This window comes from Bos grunniens, chromosome 4 (assembly GCF_055505025.1).
Source record: "Bos grunniens cultivar Pamir isolate PY7600 chromosome 4, Bosgru_T2T1.0, whole genome shotgun sequence".
Lineage (NCBI taxonomy): Eukaryota > Metazoa > Chordata > Mammalia > Artiodactyla > Bovidae > Bos > Bos grunniens.
In genome coordinates, this window is record NC_141168.1 from 99,342,410 (window position 1) to 99,368,839 (window position 26,430).

The window sequence follows — 26,430 nt, forward strand, 5'->3', positions numbered from 1 at the left end:
AATCTCTACAGTTTAAAAAATTTAAGTAATTATACACAAATATGCCTGAGCTCATTATCAGTTTTATTTGCCTTTAAGTTCTTCCAGATAAAACAGGAGCAGGACAACATTATGATGATGTTATAATGGCAACATAAATAGACTATAACAAAAGTATCTACATAAACATCATTTAAAGTAGTAATAGTAATTGAATGATTAGAAATCTGCACATACAATTTTGATTTTTCTTACTAAAAGCTACAGAGAAGGCAATGGCAACCCACTCCAGTACTCTTGCCTGGAAAATCCCATGGACACAGGAGCCTGGTAGGCTGTGGTCCATGGGGTCGCTAAGAGTTGGACACAACTGAGCGACTTTACTTTCACGCACAATGAAAAATATAAATACACACAAATAAAATGTAAACCCAGAAAATTTCACTTCGTTTAAAGCAGAGACATGATAGAAAAGTAAGTCCTAAAGATCTAGGGATTATAGACAACAATGATGTATTAGGAAGTTCAAAGTTGCTTAGAGACAAGATCTTAGTTGTTCTCACCACAGAAGAGACACAATTATGTAATCGGATACAAGTGTTAACTAAAACTACAGTCTTAATCATGCTGCAATATATAAATGTATCAAATCTACACCTTGTACATTTTAAACTTACCAATATTATACAACTATATTTCAATTAAAATTGTGATTTGATAACAATTACCTACATTAACACGAATGTTGGACATGAATATAAATAAATGAAGAGGCACATGAGTTATGTGTTCCAAGACATTTAAAAATTCTACTCATTATCCCACATTTTTTACATTGCTGTAAATTTCAACTTTAATCCAGCATACATTCTAGCATCATCTAATATCTTAGCCCACTCATATATATTTATAACCACACTCCTCTGTTGAATTCCACACACACAATGCAAGGTATTAGCCGTACATGACTAAATATGGGTAAACATCTAATGCCCAAGCACTTGTACTAAGATCTTTTATTCAGTAACATTTTCTCACACATACAAACCTGTGATACTAGAAGGTAACAGGCAAAGTCAAATTTTTCTAATGATTTCCCTTCATGCTATTTCTTTCTTGGCAGATTTAAAGAGAACTTGCTTTTCACCATCAGGGCTGTTCTTCCTCCATCATGCTGAAATCATGTTCCTCTTTCAAGAACCATCATCTTTGACTCGCTCCTAACCCTCTTTCAAGACATATGCTAGCCAGAGAAGAGTGAGAATGGGAAAGAATGGAACTAATATTGTGGTGCTAGTGATAAAGAACCTGCCTGCCAATGCAGGAAACATAAGAGATGCAGGTTCCATCCCTGGGTGGGCAAGATCCCCTGGAGGAGGGCATGGCAACCCACTCTAGTATTCTTGCCTGGAGAATCCCATGGACAGAGGAGTCTAGCAGGCTACAGTCCATGGGGTCGCAAAGAGTCAGACAGGACTGAAGCAATTCACCTAGCTAGCAAGCTAAGAAATATTTGGAACCAGGATGCTGAGCTTAGTAGTATACATATATTAATTCAGACAATAAAATTTTATCTTTTATTTCAACAGTTTTTTTTATTTCTACCTTCAGTTCTGGTATGTTTTTATCAGCCTCCTGCATTGCTCCTTACAAGCAGAATTCTGGATCTAACATGGCAGAGTCAGCTTAGTTATCCCTATAATGTGTGCTCAGTCATGCCCAACTCTTTGCGACTCCATGGACTGTAGCCCGCCAGGCTCCTCTGTGCATGGAAGTTTCCAGGCAAGAATACTGCAGTGGGTTGCCACTCCCTTCTCCTGGGTGGGGAAGATCCCCCACCCAGGGATAGAACCTGTGTCTCTTGTGTCTCCTGCATTGGCAGGGAGATCCTTTACCACCAGCACCACTTGGGAAGCCCTATTATCCCTACTGTTTGCAAAGTTTCCCAAATTTCCAAGCAGGCTTTCACTCTCCCATATCTTTGCATTTCACTTTAGAGTTTTTAATCAAAATGTAGCATAATAGCTTCTACATAGTAAATGCTCTGAGTAACTTTAAGTGCTAAATTTGCTTAAGGTGTAGAAGTTACCCTTACTTTCATTCTGTACCTGAATTAACTTAAAACCAGACAGCTAAGTAACTTAGCTAAGGTCATTCAGTGAGCTAGGTAATCTGGTTGTCTGGATCCGAATACTGTGCGCGGAATAAATGCATTTGAAATAGAGGCCCAGGTTTGCCAGAGGCGGGACGATCGCTGTGGCTGTCCAGCAAGCTGGCACAAAAGTCCAATCTCACAATAATGGCTCACTAGCCTCCTGACGGGCCTGCCAGGCACTACCCCGTAGATGCTGGTGATGGAATGAACCAACCAGTCCTCCAGTGTACAAGCTGTACCTTTCACTTTGTCAAGATATTGAATTAACCAGTATATTTTCTTCATCTTTTATCATTTTTTAATTTAATCTCAGAAACAAATCGCACTGGCGAAGGAAACAGCAACCCACTCCAGTATTCTTGCCTGGGAAATCCCATGGACAGAGGAGCCTGGAGGGCTACAGTCCATGGGGTCGCAAAGAGTCAGACATGACTTAGTAACTGAAACAACAACAAAACCAAATGGTAAGTCCAGGGAAAACTGTCTGAGAAGAAATTCTACCTTACTTAATGTTCATCTATTCTTTAAAAAAAAAAAAAAAGCAGAGACATTACTTTGCCAACAAAGGTCCATCTAGTCAAAGCTATGATTTTTCCAGTAGTCATGTATGGATATGAGAGTTGGACTATAAAGAAAACTGAGTGCTGAAGAATTGATGCTTTTGAACTGTGGTGTTGGAGAAGACTCTTGAGAGTCCCTTGGACTGCAAGGAGATCCAACCTGTCAATCCTAAAGAAATCAGTCCTGAATACTCATTGGAAGGACTGATGCTGAAGCTGAAACTCCAATACTTCAGCCACCTGATGTGAAGAACCGATTCACTGGAAAAGACCATGATGCTGGGAAAGACTGAAGGCAGGAGAAGGGGACAACAGAGGATGAGATGGTTGGATGGCATCACTGACTTGATGGACATGAGTTTGAATAGCCCCAGGAGTTGGTGATGGACAGGGAGGCCTGGCGTGTTGCAGTCCAAGGGGTTGCCAAGAGTTGGACACGACCGAGCGACTGAACTGATAGATGCTTTTTTAAAATGTTAATGAGATTATAAAAATTAATGAAGCTGTGTTTTATAAAGAATTTAACTATTTCTACATAAAAATTTCAAGTTTTCCTAATACTGTTTTCATTTTCTAACATTTACAGGAAGAAGCCTCTTGAGTGAAGAAAATGACAATGTATCAAAGATACCAGCTTTCCTCTTAGTCCTGATTTTGCCAGAATCTTTCACATATACCACAGTCAGTTATAGGAGCAGTTGACTGCTTAGTTCAAATTATTCAAAAGTTCTGGGAAGCTGAGGCCAGGTCTTAGGGATAGTCTCCAAACAGGGCATTCATTTACTCCCAAGAGAAAAGATGTAAACTACAGGCTCACAAAGACTGAGTGTTTGAAATCAGAAGTATTAAATCCGTTGAGTTTGGTTGTAGACCTACCTTATATATCTTAACCATAATAATGCCCATGTGTTGTTTCTCACTCTGTTTGGCCTCAAGTGTACATTAGTGAATTTATCATTTTCTTTAGTAAATCTCTCCCAGGAATAACCTGTTTGTCGCACCTGAGAAAAGACAGTTAATTTTTGTTACCCAGAGTGCCACTGGGATCAGGTTAGCCACCGAGGAAGTCGAGCGGTTGCAGATATGGACGCCTCATACCTCAGTGTGATTCATCTTTCAAAGGGGAACTGAGCATTTGGGTTGGAAACCCCAGAGAAACCAGACTACAAATTGAGTTTCATCATAGGTAGAAGGTCATCAATGGAATCTTAGTATATAAAGTTTTATTACTGTAAATAATTTGTCTTCATGTATCTCATTATTTTTAGTCCTTGCAAATTCATAGAAACAAATGGATATGAGTATTATGATTTTAGTTTTCATTTCATAAATGACTATATATCTCTATAATTCTTGAACTTACATGGAGGATCCCCAGGGAGAGGGCAAGAGTTTAAAGTTAAAAGGGGACTCATCATTTAAGAAAAGAGCAAAATTGTTAGGAAAGATGGGTTATATTCATAGATATGGCTGTTTAGCAAATTAATACTTGTAATGTTTCCATCTTATAAAGCCACAACTGACTTTATTCTCCATGTTTATTTGACTAAGTTACTATTTTTAGAAAACTAATATAATTCTATTTTAGGCATAAAAACTTCCAAAGCTTGTTTTCTGAATCAATTACATTAGAACAGAGCTCCACTGAACAGTAAGCAGTTTATGTGTGAATAGTATGTTACTTTTTATTTCTTCTTCATTTATCACAGCACCTAACATGTAACACCTGAATGGTCTAGAGGTTTCCCCTACTTTCTTCAATTTAAGTCTGAATTTGGCAATAAGGAGTTCATGGTCTGAGCCACAGTCAGCTCCTGGTCTTGTTTTTGCTGACTGTATAGAGCTTCTCCATCTTTGGCTGCAAAGAATATAATCAGTCTGATTTCGGTGTTGACCATCTGGTGATGTCCATGTGTAGAGTCTTCTCTTGTGTTATTGGAAGAGGGTGTTTGTTATGACCAATGCATTCTCTTGGCAAAACTCTATTGCCTTTGCCCTGCTTCATTCTGTACTCCAAGGCCAAATTTGCCTGTTACTCCAGGTGTTTCTTGACTTCCTACTTTTGCATTCCAGTCCCCTATAATGAAAAGGACATCTTTTTGGGGTGTTAGTTCTAAAAGGTCTTGTAGGTCTTCATAGAACCATTCAACTTCAGCTTCTTCAGCATTACTGGTTGGGGCATAGGCTTGGATTATTGTGATATTGAATGGTTTGCCTTGGAAAGGAACACAGATCATTCTGTCGTTTTTGAGATTGCATCCAAGTACTGCATTTCGGACTCTTTCGTTGACCATGATGGCTACTCATTTCTTCTAAGGGATTCCTGCCCACAGTAGTGGATATATGGTCATCTGAGTTAAATTCACCCATTCCAGTCCATCTTAGTTCGCTGATTCCTAGAATGTCAACGTTCACTCTTGCCATCTCCTGTTTGACCACTTCCAATTTGCCTTAATTCATGAACCTAACATTTCAGGTTCCTATGCAATATTGCTCTTTACAGCATCAGACCTTGCTTCTATCACCAGTCACATCCACAACTGGGTATTGTTTTTGCTTTGGCTCCATCCCTTCATTCTTTCTGGAGTTATTTCTCCACTCATCTCCAGTAGCATATTGGGCACCTACTGACCTGGGGAGTCCCTCTTTCAGTATCCTATCATTTTGCCTTTTCATACTGTTCATGAAAAGTTCTCAAGACTTAAATTGAAGAAAGTAGGGAAAAACAATAGACCATTCAGGTAGGACCTAAATCGAATCCCTTATGATTATAAAGTTGAATTGAGAAATAGATTTAAGGGACTAGATTTTGACAGACAGACTGTCTGATGAACTATGGATGGAGGTTCGTGACATTGTACAGGAGACAGGAATCAAGACCATCACCATGGAAAAGAAATCCAAAAAAGCAACATGGCTGTCTGAGGAGGCCTTACAAAGAGCTGTGAAAAGAAGAGAAGCAAAAAGCAAAGGAGAAAAGGAAAGATATTCCCATTTGAATACAGAGATCCAAAGAATAGCAAGGAGAGACAAGAAAGGCTTCCTCAGTGATCAATGCAAAGAAATAGAGGAAAACAACAGAATGGGAAAGACTAGAGATCTCTTCAAGAAAATTAGAGATACCAAGGGAACATTTCATGCAAAGACAGGCTCGGTAAAGGACAGAAATGGTATGGATCTAACAGAAGCAGAAGATATTAAGAAGAGGTGGCAAGAATACACAGAAGAACTGTACAAGAAAGAGCTTCACGATCCAGGTAATTACGATGGTGTGATCACTCACCTAGAGCCAGACGTTCTAGAATGTGAAGTCAAGTGGGCCTTAGAAAGCATTACTACGCACAAAGCTAGTGGAGGTGATGGAACTCCAGTTGAGCTATTTCAAATCCTGAAAGATGATGCTGTAAAAGTGCTGCACTCAATATGCCAGCAAATTTGGAAAACTCAGCAGTGCCCACAGGACTGGAAAAGGTCAGTTTTCATTCCAATCACAAAGAAAGACAATGCCAGAAAATGCTCAAACTACCACACAATTGCACTCATCTCACAATGTAGTAAAGGAATGCTCAAAATTCTCCAAGCCAAGCTTCAGCAATACGTGAACCGTGAATTTTCAGATGTTCAAGTTGGTTTTAGAAAAGGCAGAGATCAAATTGCCAACATCCACTGGATTTAAAAAGCAAGAGAGTTCCAGAAAAACATCTATTTCTGCTTTATTGACTATGCCAAAGCCTTTGACTGTGTGGATCACAATAAACTGTGGAAAATTCTGAAAGAGATGGGAATACCAGACCACCTGACCTGCCTCTTGAGAAACCTATATGCAGGTCAGGAAGCAACAGTTAGAACTAGACATGGAACAACAGACTGGTTCCAAATAGGAAAAGGCGTATGTCAAGGCTGTATATTGTCACTCTGCTTATTTAACTTCTATGCAGAGTACATCATGAGAAATGCTTGCCTGGAGGAAGCACAAGCTGGAATCAAGTTTGCATGGAGAAATATCAATAACCTCAGATATGCAGATGACAGCATCCTTATGGCAGAAGGTGAAGAAGAACTAAAAAGCCTCTTGATGAAAGTGAAAGAGGAGAGTGAAAAAGTTGGCCTAAAGCTCAACATTCAGAAAACTAAGATCATGGCATCCGGTCCCATCACTTCAGGCAAATAGATGGGGAAATAGTGGAAACAGTGTAAAACTTTATTTTTGCAGGCTCCAAAATCACTGTGGATGGTGATTGCAGCCATGGAATTAAAAGATGCTTACTCCTTGGAAGGAAAGTTATGACCACCCTAGACAGCATATTAAAAAGCAGAGATATTACTTTGCCAACAAAGGTCCGTCTAGTCAAGGCTATGGTTGTTCCAGTAGTCATGTATGGATGTAAGAGTTGGAGTATAAAGAAAGCTGAGCACCGAAGAATTGATACTTTTGAACTGTGGTGTTGGAGAAGACTCTTGAGAGTCCCATGGACTGCAAGGAGATCCAACCAGTCCATCCTAAAGGAGATCAGTCCTGGATGTTCATTGGAAGGACTGATTTGAGGCTGAAACTCCAGTACTTTGGCCACCTCATGTGAAGAGTTGACTCATTGGAAAAGACCCTGATGCTGGGAGGGATTGAGGGCAGGAGGAGAAGGGGACAACAGAGGATGGGATGGCTGGATGGCATCACCGACTCAATGCACATGAATTTGGGTGTACTCTGGGAGTTGGTGATGGACAGGGAGGCCTGGAGTGCTGTGATTCATGGGGTCGCAAAGAGTCAGACACGACTGATTGAATTGAACTGAACTGAACATGTAATACACTTGAATGTTGCTGGAAAACAAGTAAAGTAAACATAAGGATAACAGATAGAAGGGTGATTGGTATATGCCTTGAAAAATGTCCTACATGAAGGGGAATGGTTGATGGAACGATGAGTGGAGTGATCTGAAAATGACCAGGAAGCCCAGTCTGGCTTGCCTGTATAAGGAACCTTAGTCGTTCATTGTGTCTGACTCTGCGACCTCACAGACTATAGCCTCTATCCATAGAATTCTCCAGGCAAGAATATTGGAGTAGGTTGTCATTCCCTTCTCCAGGGGATCTTCCCAACCCAAGGGTCAAAAGCAGGTCTCCCATATTGCAGGCAGATTCTTTACTGTCTGAGCCATCAGAGAAGCCTCAGTTTCCAAAGGGACTGCACCTAAACTCAGTTTCCAAAGGGACCAGTGCTTCCCTTCCCCCAGTATGAAGGGCCACAATACCCCACTGGTTCAAAGAATCCTGGTCTTGAGCAGCTAGCATTCCCAGGTAACTTATTAAAGAGCCATACCCTAAATTCAGACTGCCGGGTATGTTTTATTCCACAGATGAGGTGGTTCTCAGAACTAAAGTGGGGGTGAGGTCTGTCCATCAGAATCCACACCCACACAGCTGTTCCCCATCCTTTGCATAGTTCTCAACCACATGATGTGGGGATCACGGAAACTCATGCTTTCCTTTCTCTATATGAAATTTTCCTTTTCCCAGTAAAGCCTATTCCTTAACCCATACTGTTGCATAAGATGCAATTAGTTCCTCTCATGCGACATGACAGATGGAGACCTAAATAGATGGATTTTACTAAACAGATACCACATCTCTTTATGTTATTTCTACTCAATCCAATTAACACATCAGCCATACAAAGTTCTGGGAGAGACAGTGTTGTGAATACAACCTTCAATACTTTATTTGATAAGTTATAATCCAGTTGTACCCTGATGCTGGGAAGGATTGGGGGCAGGAGGAGAAGGGGATGACAGAGGATGAGATGGCTGGATGGCATCACCGACTTGATGGACATGGGTTTGGGTAAACTCCAGGAGTTGGTGATGGACAGGGAGGCCTGGCGTGCTGCAATTCATGGGGTCTCAAAGAGTTGGACACGACTGAGCGACTGAACTGAACTGAACTGAATCCAGTTATAGAAAACTTTGAAAGTCAGTCTTTAATCAGATGAACGAAAGGTATGACCAGAAGAAAAATAGAGCAAAAAGTAACTGATTTTAACAATATAACTGAAAGAGGATCTCTTGGTAAGCTTTGCCAAGGAAATGAATTTGAATTAAGCATGAATATTAAGGGAAGGACTTCAACCGAGTAAGAGCATTTCAGGAGCTATATAAAACCTGAGCACAGAATGTAACTGTTTCCTGAACAGTCAGAAGCTCTGAAAGTCTCTGAAATAATCTCAGAAGGCTAAGAGTGTAGATAGGGATGACATGTGTTTGTGTGTATATGTGAGTTATTTATGTTTCATTTAAACAGTACTTCTGTTTTTAAGGAAACAGAGACAAAAACTAACGTCTCTCCTCGTATAACGCATAGGCCCTCCCCCAAACAAAATGCTAGGTATAGGTTAATGAAACACAATAGTAATCAGTAGCATATGAATTATGAATTATTCCACAAAATCCTAGTAAAAGATTCTCTTCCTCTGGCAGGCAGAATGCTGACCTGAAGAGACATTTAACTTCAATACTTAGAGTAATTATATCCTGGAGAAGTTTAAACCTGTACAAAATTTCTGGAGAGCAACTTAATATATACCATATATATATATATACATATATATACATATACACACACGTATATATATATATATATATCAAAGATCATAAAGACACTCTTGATGCTAACCTACTAGTTCCAAATCCTGAAAGTTATCCCAAAAAACTAATTAGAAAAATGCACAAATAAGAGTGTATTTACAGATCTGTTTATAATAATTGGAAATATTCTGAATATCAAGTATTCAGTTAAGTTTGGTCGCTCACTTGTGTCCAGCTCTTTGTGACCCCATGGACTGCAGCACTCCAGGCCTCCCTATCCATCACCAACTCCTGGAGTTTACTCAGATTCATGTCCATTGAGTCAGTGATGCCATTCAACCATCTCATCCTCTGTCATCCCCTCCTGCCCTCAATCTTTCCCAGGATCAGGGTCTTTTCCAATGAGTCAGCGCTTCGCATCAGGTGGCCAAAGAATTGGAATTTCAGCTCCAGCATCAGTCCTTCCAATGAATATTCAGGGCTAATTTCCTTTAGGATGGACTGGTTGGATCTCCCTGCAGTCTAAGGGACTCTCAAGAGTCTTCTCCAACACCACAGTTCACCACACACGAATATCACATATTAGAAAGTGGTTTAAAAATAACATGATACATCCATATTACTGAGTTACCATACCTCCATTTAAAAAAAAAAAAAATCACACTTTTTTTTACTGATATGGGTTCATAGCATGGATACAATCCTGAATTTAAAGTCCAATTATATATAGAAGGAAAAGGGAAATAAAGGAAAAAAGAAGCAAAGACATATGAATAAAGGAATATAATACCGAAAGCTTAGAAGATCTCTGAGTTATGTGATTGCATACAGTGTTTAATTTTTGCCTGTGCTGTATGAAGAATCACCTGCTCACATTTCTTCTTACAGGAGATGCGGTTTAGGTCTATCAAGAGAAGAGTGTCGTAATAATGTTGGATCTTTAGGTTATCAATGGGTTTTCTAGTGAAGAGGAGACCACAATGTGCATTCTACAGAGGAACTGGGATTCTACTCAGTATATTTTATAAGTAATAATGAGACTATATAAAGATAGTTGAAAGCCCCAGACATCGTTGTCTTCTTCCTCTCATAATGTATAAAAGAGAAAACTAGCAAGAACCTACTGTACAGCACAGAGAGGAAAAAAGGAACAATCTCTTTGTAGGACATATATTAAGTTAACCTTTAAAAATGCGTTCCAATACACAGTAGATGCAAAAACACTCTGAGTTCGCTTACATGAGGTACCTAGAATAGTCAGTTTCACAGAGTCAGAAAGTACACTGGTAGATGCCACGGGCTGGGGTTGGGGAATGGAGATTTAGTATTAAAAGGAAACAGCTTCAGTTTAGCAAAGTGAAAAATTCAGATGGATGATGATGAGAGATGCACAACGATGTGAATGTACTTAGTGCCACTGAACCATACAGCTAAATATGTTAAAACAGTGTCTTATTTGCTGTGACTTTACTATAATTAAAAAAAAAAACAAAACATTTTTTTAAAAAGCTGGATGACTGTTATACAAATATCTTAAGTTCAAAGAAAACAGGTTAACTCTTCTAATCCAGCTGTTTATACTGTTCCAGACAATCTAATCACAGTGGAAAACTAAAACCCTTGAAAAACTAAATGGTGAGCATACATACAAAAAGATAAGAGGGAAAATGCCTTTCTAAAAGAAAATGAAAGCGTGAAGATTTTTCTTCTTCACTGGCTTTGTCAAACAGTGAATCAGATAGCCTCAAATAATGTATCTTGCTTCTTACATAACAAATGCCACTTTGCACAAGAACACCAACCTTGACTTTGTAAACTCTTAGCAAAATTTGATGACCTATGCGTACCTCAAAGCTGTCGGGAGCCACGTTACGCATTACTGACAAAATGGAGGCACGGCCTCAACCCCCTCTCCTCACCCTGCAGGCACGGTCTGGGGATGAAGGAGTTAGGTTTTGTGATTCTGACTTGTTCTTTCCTTTCTTTGGATGAGTTGGCAGGAAAGAATGTTAGGGTGCTTATTGTTCTTGAGAGAAGCATGAGAAAGCACAAAGCCTTCTGCAGTTGTTCCCAGAAAATAATCTATAAAGTAACCATTGACATTTGTTCAAGGATTTTTACAAAGAATGTCCCAGGATGAGCACGTAGGCTGCAGCTTGAGGCCATGGGAAGGATTGTTATCTGAGACCTGTTTGTGAGGGAATGTTTATGGCAAAAGAAGTTTGCTGAGCTTAGGGTTTCAGCATAATTAAGAATAGCTAGAAGCCTTTTTAGGCGACAGACCATATTAAGATGCTAGCGGCAAACAGGATTTAGAAAGATAAGAAATAAACTGAGGAATGTAGCATGAGTTACAATGTAATCACAAGTTAAGTATAGGACACATAAGAGGAAGTAGATAATAGATTACGGTGATTACGGTGAAGATCGCTCAGTCGTGTCTGACTCTTTGCGACCCCATGGACTGTAGCCTACCGGGCTTCTCGGTCCATGGGATTTTCCAGGCAATAGTACTGGAGTGGATTGCCATTTCCTTCTCCAGGGAACTTCCCAACCCAGGAATCGAACCCAGGTCTCCCACATTGTAGACAGACACTTAACCGTCTGAGCCACCAGGGAAGTCCAATTCTGAGAGAATCGCTGAAGCAGGAACTCTGTTTGTGGGGCAGTAATGATTTCTGGAGACAAAACCTCTGACCTAATGCTTTTGTCAAAAGCATTTTATACTTTGTCAAAGTATAAAAGAAAACCTGAAGCTTGAAATAAAAATGTAGTCCCGTACTTTGAGTCAGAGGCTACATCATCCCCCGCCGACACCGCTCATCCCTTCAGGCTGATTCCCTGGCTGCTGGAGCTGGACTCTGGCACAAAGCCTCTCAGATTTTTCTCTCTGAAGATTTGCCATCAAATTCTATTAGTGCGGGGTTTGATTTTTTATCATGTTCACAAGATTTGGAGTAGATTGATTTTGGTGCAGTTTACCATATCAGTACTTCCGTTTTCCTGTTTGACCGGCTCAAGGCAAGACCTGATACACTTACGCCCAGGATTAACAATTTTGCCTGGGCCTTGCATTCAGGAAAGGATTTGAATGTAGACTTTGGGTTTTACCCTAAATGACTTTATTCCTATTACTTTAGGACTCTATAGCTATTACAAATTTTGTTCTTATGAAAAAAGGCTTAGCTGTAAATGGAAATATGGTGAGAATATTTTCACATTGCTCAAGTATCTTCTATACTTCAGTAATCCCCTTTTGAATCATGATTGTACATCCATTTGAGGAAACAGCCAGGGTAACCTTGACCTCTCACCTCAGACAGGTGAGCTCACAGCTTACCCATGCTGCTGCTGCTAAGTCACTTCAGTCATGTCTGACTCTGTGCGACCCCATAGACGGCAGCCCACCAGGCTCCCCCGTCCCTGGGATTCTCCAGGCAGGAACACTGGAGTGAGTTGCCATTTCCTTCTCCAATGAATGAAAGTGAAAAGTGAAAGTGAAGTCACTCAGTCGTGTCTGACTCTTAGCGACCCCATGGACTACAGCCCACCAGGCCCTCCGTCCATGGGATTTTCCAGGCAAGAGTACTGGAGTGGGGTGCCATTGCCTTCTCCGAGCTTACCCATAACAGGGTGTAAAAAGTCAGACCTTGACCTTTCCACTTTAAAATAAAAGTTAAAGTTCTGGCAGAGACAGTAAGATGAAACAAGTATCTGCACAGGTAATACATTTGAGAAGAATAAATGATAACATTAAGTGTTAGATTTTTGCTACCATAAACTGAAGAATCCACAAGTTGGGGACAGAAAAGGAAGCAGCAGCCGGAGTAAGCTCTTGCTTGCCATGTCTCTCTCAAGTCATCTGGCGTATATCACCACCTCCTCCCCCCAGGATTATGCCCAAAGGGGAAGGAGACAGATAATGCAGCATGATCAGGTACATAATATATTCCTTAAAAATTCAGATACTCAGAGGCGAGAATGTGCCTGGTATCTTTCTAGAAACATGATGCCTTGGAAATTGTTTAATATGACCTAATGGAATAAAAGCAATAATGCAGAGATTGCTGAAAAGGTTGTTCATGGTCACCAATGGCCCAAAGCAACTCATAATCTTCTATCAGCCTCAAAAAGGAGAGGAATCATCTGAACCTCCCAGGTGTTTCAATGGAGAGGACAAGGTCATTGGATTCCAAGACAGACAACCAGGTTCCAACTCAGAAAAGTAGGCTGAGGAAATGAGCATGGACTGCAGTTTGAAGCCCAGGTTAAAATATGTACTTCTCAGCATATGCCAACTTGAAGCGGGCAGACACCAGAGAACACAATGGAAAACTGAACATCTCACTTTATGCCAATTGAACAGAAGCTGAGACATGAAACAGATGTTGTCCCCCTAAAGAGAGGCTTTAGATACCACCGTAACACATGAGAATTGAATACCTTTTATGCCTAAAGGTAAAGAAACTTGAAATTGGAATTAAATTGAGCTATACAAAAGTTTCTTTATGCATATTTAAGGTCAGATAATAAATTGACCAAGAACATGTTTTCTGCCATTATAAATAAATAGGGGCTTGGAGATTTTGATAACTTCAGGAGAAATATTTTCTACATTCACATTCATAGTTTGACATATATGTTTATTATTTTATGAAATTATCCACAATTTTTATAACCCTGTTTTGATATTGCCAATAGTCTCAAAATGTGAAAGAGGCCCTGATTTCCCATTATATCCTTTCATTGAACATGGGTTTGCTCAGTGGTTAACTGTTAGGATCTCATGAAACCTATTGATACCAGTGCAGTATCACCTCATAAGTAGAATGGAATCTAGCAACATACCATTATGTAATTTTTTTTAGTACCAGATATGGTAAGAAACAAACTATAGACTTAATTCCAGCACTGGTATGGCTGGAATGTACTAAATCTGTTCTAAACTGGATAAATATTAAAGTCATATAATAGAAGATCATCATTTTTATAGAATGAATTCTACATAGAAGAAAACATGACCGCTTATGTATTTTGTTTCTTACATTTGAGGGGAACTTTAAAAAGCAGAGACATTACTTTGCCAACAAAGGTCTGCCTAGTCAAGGCTATGGTTTTTCCAGTGGTCATGTATGGATGTGAGAGCTGGACTATAAAGAAAGCTGAGTGCCAAAGAATTGATGCTTTTGAACTGCGGTGTTGGAGAAGACTCTTGAGAGTCCCTTGGACTGCAAGGAGATCCAACCAGTCCATCCTAAAGGAGATCAGTCCTAGGTGTTCATTGGAAGGACTGATGCTGAAGCTGAAACCTCCAATACTTTGGCCACCTCATGTGAAGAGCTGACTCATTGGAAAAGACCCTGATGCTGGGAAAGGTTGAGGGCAGGAGGAGAAGGGGACGACAGGATGAGATGGTTGGATGGCATCACCGATTCAGTGGACATGGGTTTGGGTGGACTCTGGGAGTTGGTGATGGACAGGGAGGCCTGGCGTGCTGCAGTTCCCGGGGTAGCAAAGAATCGGACATGACTGAGCAACTGAACTGAACTGAACTAAATATATCATTGAGTTGTTTACTGCCACAATATCTTGAGAGATTAGAATTTTGCATTGCATCTTATAGGTAATCAGTTTCAAACAAAAGTTTAGAACCCTGAATCTAGACACAGAGAGTCCCTACAAAGTTGCCTCTTAGGAGGGAACTCCTAACTCTTTATCAAATTACTGAAAGTTACATAGCACTAAAACCATTTTTTCACTAGATAGATTTTAAAAAACAGAATCACAGTCTAGTCAGAGCTTCCTATTTGTTCTACCCTTGGCTTAAATGAATACATGTGAGGATATTTTAAGTAGCTTTTCTTACATATCTTTCCTCAAATTCTCTAGGTAAATGACTTTACTTCATGAAACCTTAATAATGTTGGTGTAGGTTCTCCAAGCTTTCCTGCTTGCAGTCTTAAAAATATCAAAATGTAACCATATGAATTAACTGCAAACCTGCTCAATATCATTAATAATACACAGTCCTGACATTTTAAATTTTCCTTATTTGAGCTGAATTTTCTTCATTGTTTGAAAAAGCAGAGTCTCATTCCCTTCTCATTTCCGCACTGAATAGTATGTAACCACCCCAATCTTTCATCTTCCATGCTACAAGAAGCTGTAGTATCAGCTAGTTTTTCCAGACTCCCCTCCACTCCCACTTGAAGAATTTTAATATCACTGTTTCCACAGCTGCCTGCTTGATTTCTTCAACCTTGAACCGCTGCCCATACACATGCTAGATTTTACTGAGCCATTACAGCGGAAATATTATCTGAACCTACTCTTGAAGTATTTTCACTGATAATACTGTAAGTAAAGATGCAGAATTTATGTGGCTGAGAGTCCAAATATATTTATAGATTGAACAGAACAGACATATTTGACCAAAAAGATACTACTTATGTGCCCACAAATAAACAATGTTTATAGAACACTTTTTTCAAGACTAGTCTCACTGTCATCTTGGCCATTTTTAATCAGTTTATTAGATAATTCCTTACAAAAAAATATTATAAAATACTATATAATGACTCATTATGTTATAGCTATTAATATTACGATGGAGTGTAGTATTCATTAGACAAAAGGATTATAGTCAAAAATCCATAGGATTTTGTACAACACAAAGAAACGTGATCTCAAGATGACATCCATGAGCTTTGTTTCATATGACCTCTACTGTGTTCAAAACAGTTATCTGAACATCCATCTCTCCTAACATTTATCTTTCAGATAACAGTTGATATCCACCTTCACTGGACAAAATATATAGACAGCTTATTCATCCATGATGTCACTATCAAATGTCAAGGAAATGAGCAGACAGAGAAGACAGTCAACACTAGGATTCCTCGAACCAGAGTTGAAGCCAACAAGCCAGCAAGACCTTATACCACTTTTATTTTAACAAGCTAGATTATCTTATTATATCACTTTTTAGATGAGATTGCCTGATGCCTCAACCACCTCTTTGAAGATTTTGATAAAGCATGAACAAAAGCATGTTTTAATTATTCTTATTTCACTTAAGAGCCTTCACTCATTTTTACCAGGGTACGTTTCTACAATGGAGCTAAACTAAGATAACTATGAAAAAGTGTTAGTTGCTCAGTCATGTCCCACTCTTTGCCACTGCACAGATTGTAGCCCACCAGGCTCCTCTGTTCATGAAATTCTCTAGGCAAGATTACTGGAATGGGTTGCCATTTCCTTCTCCAGGGGATCTGTCTGACCAAGGGATCGAACTCAGGTCTCTTGCTTTGCAGGATGATTCTTTACCATCTGAGCCACCATACAGTTTTTTTCAGGGGCTACCCAGGTGGCACAGTGGTAAAGAACCCACCTTACAATGCACCAGGTGCAGTAGACACAGGTTTGATCCTTAGGTCTGGAAGGTCCCCTACAGAAGCAAGTGGCAACCCACTCCAGCATTCTCACTGGAGAATCCCATGGACAGAGGAGCCTGGCAGGCTACAGTCCAAGGGGTTGCAAAAGAGTCCCATGCAACTTAACAACTGAGCATGGTAAAGGGCAAAAGAAAAATAAGATACAAGATAGCTATGGCCATTGTAATTTCAATAAGACCTGTGCCAATTAAGATCCAGAAGATCAATTGATTCTCATCGTAAAACTAAGCTTCAGTTCAGTTCAGTTGCTCAGTCGTGTCCGACTCTTTGCGACCCCATGAATCCCAGCACGCCAGGCCTCCCTGTCCATCACCAACTCCGGAAGATCACTCAGACTCACGTCCATCGAGTCAGTGATGCCATCCAGCCATCTCATCCTCTGTCGTCCCCTTCTCCTCCTGCCCCCAATCCCTCCCAGCATCAGAGTCTTTTCCAATGAGTCAACTCTTCACATGAGGTGGCCAAAGTACTAAGCTTATTCATTTGTAAAAGAAATTTATGAAATGATTTGAGTAAATCCTGGAAGAGTAAATCCTAGAAGATCTTTCTAGATTGAGAGGTAAATATTACTTCTAAAAGAAATTATAATGCCACAATGCTATTAGGACTGTCGAATTTTCACCAGGTATCTATATAGTTCAATGCAATAAAAACAGCCCTCACAAGGTTAAAAGGGTAAATTTTCTCCAAGTTATCTATATAGTAGGATATAATTCTATAAAATGTTTATAAAGTATATTTCCATTCCCTATCAAAGTGTTGATATTGCAAATTTATAAAGAATAAAACTAAACCACAGAATGTCATGAATAAAAAGCATTTTTTCCTACGAATGTGTATGTCATCACACTGAACACCATTGTTAAAAGAAGTGTATATTGCATACAAACGCACTCCTTTCACACTGGCTATAGAAATATCCCTTTACCTTCAGGACATTCTACATCATTATTATTTATTCACTTAAAGTAAAAAATTTTAATATTGTTTTAAAGTTTTGGAAATTTTATTCATATGCAGTACAAATCTCCTATTACAGAGTAGATTTATTTCCTACTGACAATATTATCAATTGGGAGCGAGATAAAAAGAAGAAAATTAGTATATGTCCTTCTTATTCCCCTTTGGGGAGTAAATGAAATTGAATCTATTTTGATGCATATGAGCAATACTGAAATGTATATTACTTTGAATAGAGTATTTTATTAAAAAGGACTCTGTCATTGTCTCACTCTTAAAATCCAAGCATGACATTTCATAATATATTACTCCCTGACATTAAAGGTTTTATGTAAGGCCTTAGCCTTTGAAATGCTCCAGTTATCATGTTTCAACACATTGTACTGTTTGATATTTAAAGTCGCTACAAGCTCATGTGCCATTTTAGGCCTGACTGTCATTACTCTGCTGCCTGACAACAGATTTTCCTCAGGAATGAAACTCAGTGACCCAACTGAAACCACCAAGGGGGTATGAACTCATTAAGTCCAAGCAGATCTAATTAACCAAATCAGTAATCCCTTAAAGTATTTTGCTTCCCAGAAATCTTTTGTTCCTAATGATTTAGCGTTAATGGGAGATAATCCAGAATCACTTTCAGTAGAGCCCTTCCAAAGAGATCTTTCTAAATTAAAGCTGTCTGAAACAGTCTCTGATCCTTGCCTTCTCAGAAGCACTTTTTACGGATTTTTAAGTGACTTTCTTCTGATGAATAAAGAAACACTAAGGATGATCTTATTATTCAGCATCACCTTCTAAGTTTTCCTTTCTTCATCCTATGCTATTTTTACTTAACCACTTCCATGCTTTTCTGAAGTTTTTGTACTTGCTTCGTTCCCCATCTCCATCCCAAATTATCTCAACTGTGTCCCAGTTACTGCATTTAGTTCCGCCTTTTCCTCTTTTCTTCCTCCCCTTTGCACTTTAAAAAAAGTTTGGTATATACCTAAAACATGTTGTAAAATCTTACTCCCTTTCAAATTTTCATATATATTCCTGTCTGCAATTATTAGACTTCAGTTGTTCAGGTATGACCTAAATCAAATCCCTTATGATTATACAATGGGAGAGAGAAGTAGATTTAAGTGACCAGATCTGATAGACAGAGCGCCTGATGAACTATGGACGGAGGTTCGTGACGTTGTACAAGAGACAGGGATCAGGACCATCCCCATGGAAAAGAAATGCAAAAAAGCAAAACGGCCGTCTGGGGAGGCCTTACAGAGAGCTGTGAAAAGAAGAGAAGCAAAAAGCAAAGGATAGGAAAGATATAAGCATCTGAATGCAGAGTTCCAAAGAATAGCAAGGAGAGATAAGAAAGCCTTTCTCAGCAATCAATGCAAAGAAATAGAGGAAAACAACAGAATGGGAAAGACTAGAGATCTCTTCAAGAAAATTAGATATACCAAGGGAACATTTCATGCAAAGACGGGCTCGATAAAGTACAGAAATGGTATGGACCTAACAGAAGCAGAAGATATTAAGAAGAGGTGGCAAGAACACACAGAAGAACTGTACAAAAAAGATCTTCATGACCCAGATAACCACAATGGTGTGATCACTCACCTAGAGCCAGACATCCTGAATGTGAAGTCAAGTGGGCCTTAGAAAGCATCATTACGAACAAAGCTAGTGGATGTGATGGAACTCCAGTGGAGCTATTTCAAATCCTGAAAGATGATGCTGTCAAAGTGCTGTACTCAATATGCCAGCAAATTTGGAAAACTCAGCAGTGCCCACAGGACTGGAAAAGGTCAGTTTTCATTCCAGTCCCAAAGAAAGGCAATGCCAGAGAATGCTCAAACTACTGTACAATTGCACTCATCTCACACGCTAGTAAAGTCATGCTCAAAATTCTCCAAGCCAGGCTTCAGCATACATGAACCGTGAACTTCCAGATGTTCAAGCTGGTTTTAGAAAAGGTAGAGGAACCAGAGACCAAATTGCCAACATCCGCTGGATCATCAGAAAAGCAAGAGAATTCCAGAAAAACATCTATTTCTGCTTTATTGACTATGCCAAAGCCTTTGACTGTGTGGATCACATTAAACTGTGGAAAATTCTGAAAGAGATGGGAATACCAGACCACCTAACCTGCCTCTTGAGAAACCTATATGCAGGTCAGGAATCAACAGTTAGAACTGGACATGGAACAACAGACTGGTTCCTAAGAGGAAAAGGAGTACGTCAAGGCTGTTTATTGTCACCCTGCTTATTTAACTTATATGCAGAGTACATCATGAGAAAAGCTGGGCTGGAAGAAGCACAAGCTGGAATCAAGATTGCAGGGGGAAATAGCAATAACCTCAGATATGCAGATGACACCACCCTTATAGCACAAAGTGAAGAGGAACTAAAAAGCCTCTTGATGAAAGTGAAAGAGCAGAGTGAAAAAGTTGGCCTAAAGCTCAACATTCAGAAAACTAAGATCATGGCATCTGGTCCCATCACTTCATGGCAAATAGATGGGGAAACAGTTGCAACAGTGTCAGACTTTATTTTTTGGGCTCTAAAAATCACTGCAGATGATGATTGTAGCCATGAAATTAAAAGATGCTTACTCCTTGGAAGGAAAGTTATGACCAACCTAGATAGCATATTCAAAAGCAGAAATATTACTTTGCAAACAAAGGTGCATCTAGTCAAGGCTATGGTTTTTCCAGTGGTCATGTATGGATGTGAGAATTGGACTGTGAAGAAAGCTGAGCACTGAAGAATTGATGTTTTTGAACTGTGGTGTTGGAGAAGAGTCTTTGAGAGTCACTTGGACTGCAAGGAGATCCAACCAGTCCATTCTGAAGGAGATCAGCCCTGGGTGTTCATTGGAAGGACTGATGCTAAAGCTGAAACTCCAATACTTTGGCCACCTCATGCGAAGAGTTGACTCATTGGAAAAGACTCTGATGCTGGGAGGGATTAGGGGCAGGAGGAGAAGGGGATGACAGAGGATGAGATGGCTGGATGGCATCACCAACTCGATGGACACGAGTTTGAGTGAACTCTGGGAATTGGTGATGGACTGGGAGGCCTGGGGTGCTGCGATTCATGGGGTCACAAAGAGTCAGACACGACTGATTCACCTTCAGTTTTGCTGACTTATCAACTTAAACATTTCAAGATCCTTATCATAAGTAGTCTGAAGTTATAGCTAATAAAGATAACAAATATATACTGTCTTAATGTGTATCAAGCTCATAATTGTCAACATGAGATTGACATTTATTTTTTGTAATAGATAAATGGCAACATAGATGATTGATACCTCAGATATGAATGGATAGATAAATCTAAAGATGTAAAGACAGATGGAATTTTCTGTATTTTTTATTTTCATATGTTTCTCCATCAATTATTTCATACCTATGTTTGTTTTACATCGTTATTCCATAAAGTTGAACAAACTTACCTGTCATGTAAATTCCCTTTGTCTCCCAACTCCTACATTATGGTTATAATAAGTTTGTAATTATTTTAAACACAGAGCTGACTGGTGAAGTATCACTCTTCTTTCATTGAAAGGGAGTTAGAAATCCTCTTTACAAGTACTTTAAAAAAAGACTTCAACCAACCACATGTGTACACAAACACACCACCCAAACCTCACATCCAAGAAGACAGACTCTGGGACCATGTGCCTAGATCTCCTTCATTTTGTTCCCCAGGCACTGTGGTGAAAGAGGGGGAAATTGTAACTACAGGAGATGTGGACACATTTTTTTTCTAGTGAAAATGGGGATAGAGTCTCTAAAAAAAAAAAAACTCTGCAGTAATCAGACCCTTACTTTCTTAACTCAGCGGCTATACACTACATCAAAGTATATCATATCACTAACACACCCACCTCATCCAACTCAAACAGTATGAGGTAGCTAGCTGACAGAGTTGCTACTCCCAATGCCTAAATCATATTGTTGGCTGTTGTCATATACAAGGAAATCATATCTTCCAAGAGCAAATGCAAAAATGGGGCTGCTAACCTAATAGCTTATATTATATTTGATTATTCTAGTTTCCCCAAATTCTGCTATATTTAACAGTGAAAGTTACTTTCTCCATATCTTTCCTCACCACCATAGTAAAAGATATGAAACTTGCTACTTATTGAACACAGCAAGGGTAAAAGCAGGTGAATGAAAAACTAATCTTTAAAACCAAGCTTGCATGCAACAAGTAGCATTCTAACATAATCAAACTCCACAACAGATACACTGCATTTGTCTTGCTTTTAGAGCAGGGATTCTTAACTGTGGTTGATTTTGGTCCCCAGGGGCACATGGAACTATCTAGGAACATTTTGGGTTATCCTAACTGCTCTGGGCCTCTAGTGAGTGAAGAATAAGAGGCCAGGGTTGCTGTTCACCATCCCACAATGCACAGCACAGTCTCCCACCACAAATAATCATCTGGTCCAAAGTTTCAACAGTGCCCAAGCTGAGAAAGCCTGCTCTATGATGAAGTTTGCAGTGCATATTGGATTATATTTTAATATTAGAACATGTGAAGAGCAGTAAACAAATACAGGAAGTAATTTGACAAAAGAAAATGGTAATTTCCTCTTTTGTCTTCTCTTTTGGAGAAGAGGGGAAAGACATAGAGACAATGATTTTAAAAAGACCCTATTTAGCTGTGTTTTCTCCCTCAGTAATTCAGACTTTGCTGCTGCTGTTAAGTTGCTTCAGTCGTGTCCAACTCTGTGCGACTCCATAGACGGCAGCCCACCAGGCTCCCCCATCCCTGGGATTCTCCAGGCAAGAACAATGGAGTGGGTTGCCATTTCCTCCTCCTGCATGAAAGTGAAAAGTGAAAAGTGAAAGTGAAGTCCCTCAGTCGTGTCCGACCCTCAGCGACCCCATGGACTGCAGCCTACCAGGCTCCTCCGTCCATGGGATTTTCCGTCCATGGGATTTTCCAGGCAAGAGTACTGGAGTGGGGTGCCATTGCCTTCTCCTAATTCAGACTTTAGAACTTGATTATTTTGTCTTCAAAACATGTTTGGGATGCACTTGAGGATATTTACCAAATAACTCAACATTTTAACAAAGTTTAAATAATAATGCTGATGATTAAAAAAATGTGGGCTATAGTTCATTACAGTTCATGCACAATCCTCCAAGTTGTCTGAAGACAGGAATATTCCTCACCTTTTTGCCAACTGCTTCTTCCTCCGGCTCTACAGGTTCTCCAGACCCTCTCCTCCTCCCAGCTCCCTGCCCCCACCCCCATATCCTACTCTCAATTTCTTCATACATTCAGTAGGAAAAAATAAAAAGCACTAAATCACTGATCTCAAATTACTAGGCATGTATCAGTTCAATGATAAACAGAGCAATTAAGATCACGCACATTTACCTAACTTATCTTTATCAATATGTATATGTTTTTTCCATACTTAGCAGTTTTCTCATCTTCTGCCTCAGAGACAACCATGATATTACAATTTGTTAACAAACACAGCTTTTATTTTATGATTCAGAGTCATCACTGACTTCTGCATCCAGATATCCCTGAGTGGTTGCACCCCAAATCCCTCTATTTTGGTTACAACAGCTGAATTGAGTTTAACTTTATAATTTTGGTATTTCCTAATAATAACAGTATTGCCACTTCTAACTCTCCTGAACATTGAACAACTGAAAAACAAGCTAAGCCAAAGAACCACAACAAAGCATAATTTTCAGAACCTCATACAAAATCATGCCATTTTTTTTTCCCTGTCCTTAGCCATAATGAAGATAATTTCCTTAGTCTAGATTACTTTGAATTTTCACACTTCTATTACCGTTTGCAATTCTTCCCTTTCTTTGACTCCATTTTTAAAATTACAGGGTAACTCCTTCTTGGCTACTATAAAAAAGTTTTAAGTTTTTAAAAATTAAGTCATTTGCACTAATTTCTGCTACTGCGGCTACTGCTAAGTCACTTCAGTCGTGTCCGACTCTGTGCGACCCCATAGACAGCAGCCCACCAAGCTCCCCCGTCCCTGGGATTCTCCAGGCAAGAACACTGGAGTGAGTTGCCATTTCCTTCTCCAATGCATGAAAGTGGAAAGTGAAAAGTGAAAATGAAGTCGCTCAGTCGGGTCCGACTCCTAGCGACCCCATGGACTGCAGCCTAACAGGCTCCTCCGTCCATGGGATTTGCCAGGCAAGAGTACTGGAGTGGGGTGCCATTGCCTTCTCCCTTCTAGTCTTTCCCAATTCATCACTTGATGGTGGGCATTCTATTCCACACCTCTCCCAGGTTTATATGAAAAATCAAATTCTTGCTCCACAACTGCTCTAATTTCACCATTATTAGCAGCAAATATGAGAAACAGCAACAAGAACTTTCATATAAGTAGGAGTAGAGAAGCAAAACAGAGATAAGGATAAGAAAGGCACTTCCTCACAAGCCAAAGTATGAGCATTTCAGGCAATATTTTTTCACATTACATATCATACAAGCACTTGTATTAGCTTCCATTACTGCTGTGACAAACTACTGCAAACTCAATGAGCAAAAACAGCACCAATTTGTTAACTTACAGTTCTGGAGGTCAGAAGTTCAAACGGTCTCGCTGAGCTCAAATCAGGGTACTGGGAGGCCAGGGCTCCTCTCTGATGGCTCCAGGGGAGCGTCTATTTGCTTGCTTTCTCCACCTTCTAGAGTCTACTCCTTCTCGTTGGTTTGTGGGCCCTTCCGCCATTTGTAAAGCGAGTAACCGTAAGCCAAGTCTTTCTTGCACTTCCTCTCTCTGAAACTCCTCCCTCCTTCGCTTAGAAGGACGCTTGTGATTACTTTAGGCGCACCTGGATCAGCCAGCATACACCCAGCGTCGCAAGGTCAGCTGATCAGCAACATTAATTCCACTTGCAACATGAATGTCCCTTTGCCTTGTAACACAACACATTCACAGTTTCTGGGAATTAGAAGGTGGACATCTTTGGAAAAGGGATTATTTTGCCTCCTATAGTGCTTATTTGTTTTGGAGTGTGGGGTGTTTTTCTTTTCTTTCAACTGTAAATCAGAATAATTTAAAAATTAGACAGTTGTAACTAAAAAGTTAGATAGTATCTTCTCTCAATTCCTCTTAAAATCCCAGCAAAGTGGCACTCTCTCTCAGAACAAAAATTGCAAAACACTTTACAGAATAATTAGTAGGCTTTTCATACATTGGTAAAACAAAACAGCAAAAAGAAAAAAAGAATGTCAAATAAATGCTTAATGGAATCAAACTGGCTTTACAATTTAACTGATTTTTGTTGTCATAAGCATTTTTAAAAGTTTTAATATAAGTAATACATAACAGAGTTACAATTACAAATAAAATAAAATTATAAATTTCAAATTGTCATCATAAGCGTTTTTAAAAGTTTTAATCTAAGCAATACATAATAGAGTTATAATTACAAACAAAAGAAAATTATAAAGTTCAAATTATTTCTAAACCCACTACAATGCTAGGCACTTATCTTTTTTATATACATTAAATATTTTATGTCAGGAATTAAAAGTTTTAAATTGATGACTAAGTAATATTTTGTTAAAATTTACAGTGCATATTTTCTGCAATCAGGGCTACTTTCAGAAGAAGTGGTAAATATCTTTTATCATATAAAAGATACTTATGTGAATATCTCTGTGTTCTCTATCCTTAATTACTAGGAGTAAAAGTAAATCAAAGACTATGCTCATTTTTTAGTAGTCATTGTTTATGCACACTACATGGTCATTTATAACAGGTGGATTCATCAACTCCTTAGTCTGGAAGTGATGTTTAATTTTTCTCTATAATATAAAGTATTCCAATGCTTCTAATTTTGTGATGTCAAGAAAACTTTTCATGCAAATGGCAGCATTATAAACATAATTATAAGTACTCAGTAAAGAACATAGTGTATAGTGAGTAGTCAGTGAATGGATGAATGACCACTTTTGCTTAGGGCAGGTGGCTCAATGTTAGAGAATACACATACCAATGCAGGAGCCACAGGAGATGCAGGTTCGATCCATGGGTGGGAAAGATCCCCTGGAGGAGGAAATGGCAAACCCACTCCAGTCAGTATTCTTGCCTCAAAATCCTGTGGACAGAAGAGCCTAGTAGACTGTGGTCCATGGTGTCACAAAGAGTCAGACGTGACTGAAGCGACTGAGCACACACACAGAGATGGCATTCTTACATGCATGCACTGTGCAGCACCAACATATCCACAGATCTCCTTAATATTGTCAAATGACAGATTATATCGTTTTGGAACAGTGACTCTCACAACCTTGGCAGCACATTTGTTGTCACCTGGCAAGTTTTAGGAAATAATGCAGACTAGGCACTGATTTTATAAGCTGCCCAGCTGACTCTGCTATGCAGTCAAGGTTTTATATTTTACTACTCAGGCTCTGTACTGGACTAGACCATTAAAGCAGACTCTCCAAGGGTAGGGTGTGGGCAACAGCACTTTCTAGAGATCCCCAGGAGAATAACTGGTACAACCAAACTGAGAACCACTGAAATAGTCCTCAGGGACAATTATCCAAACTATTTGTTTTACAAGCATAACTGAGGATAACTGAGACCCTGAATGCCCAGCAATCTTCCCCCAAGGTTAAAGACCTAATTCCTATAGATTTTGTATTAGAAGTCAGGCCACATTTAGCATAGAGATTCAAAGCACAGCATAAATCATTAAAAAAAATAAAAACATTTTTCAAACCACCAAAAATAG

General features: G+C 39.3%; 1 long non-coding RNA gene across 2 annotated transcripts in view; it reads right to left on the minus strand.

Annotated features, from left to right (window-relative positions):
* Positions 1-26,100, minus strand: part of LOC147374576 (uncharacterized) — a 357,138-nt gene extending 331,038 nt beyond the window's left edge. For both annotated transcript variants that reach the window (XR_015162919.1, XR_015162920.1), the window contains exon 1: positions 24,253-26,100. This is a non-coding gene — a long non-coding RNA (uncharacterized LOC147374576). The remainder of the gene's footprint in view (positions 1-24,252) is intronic.
* Between the last annotated feature and the right edge of the window lie 330 nt (positions 26,101-26,430).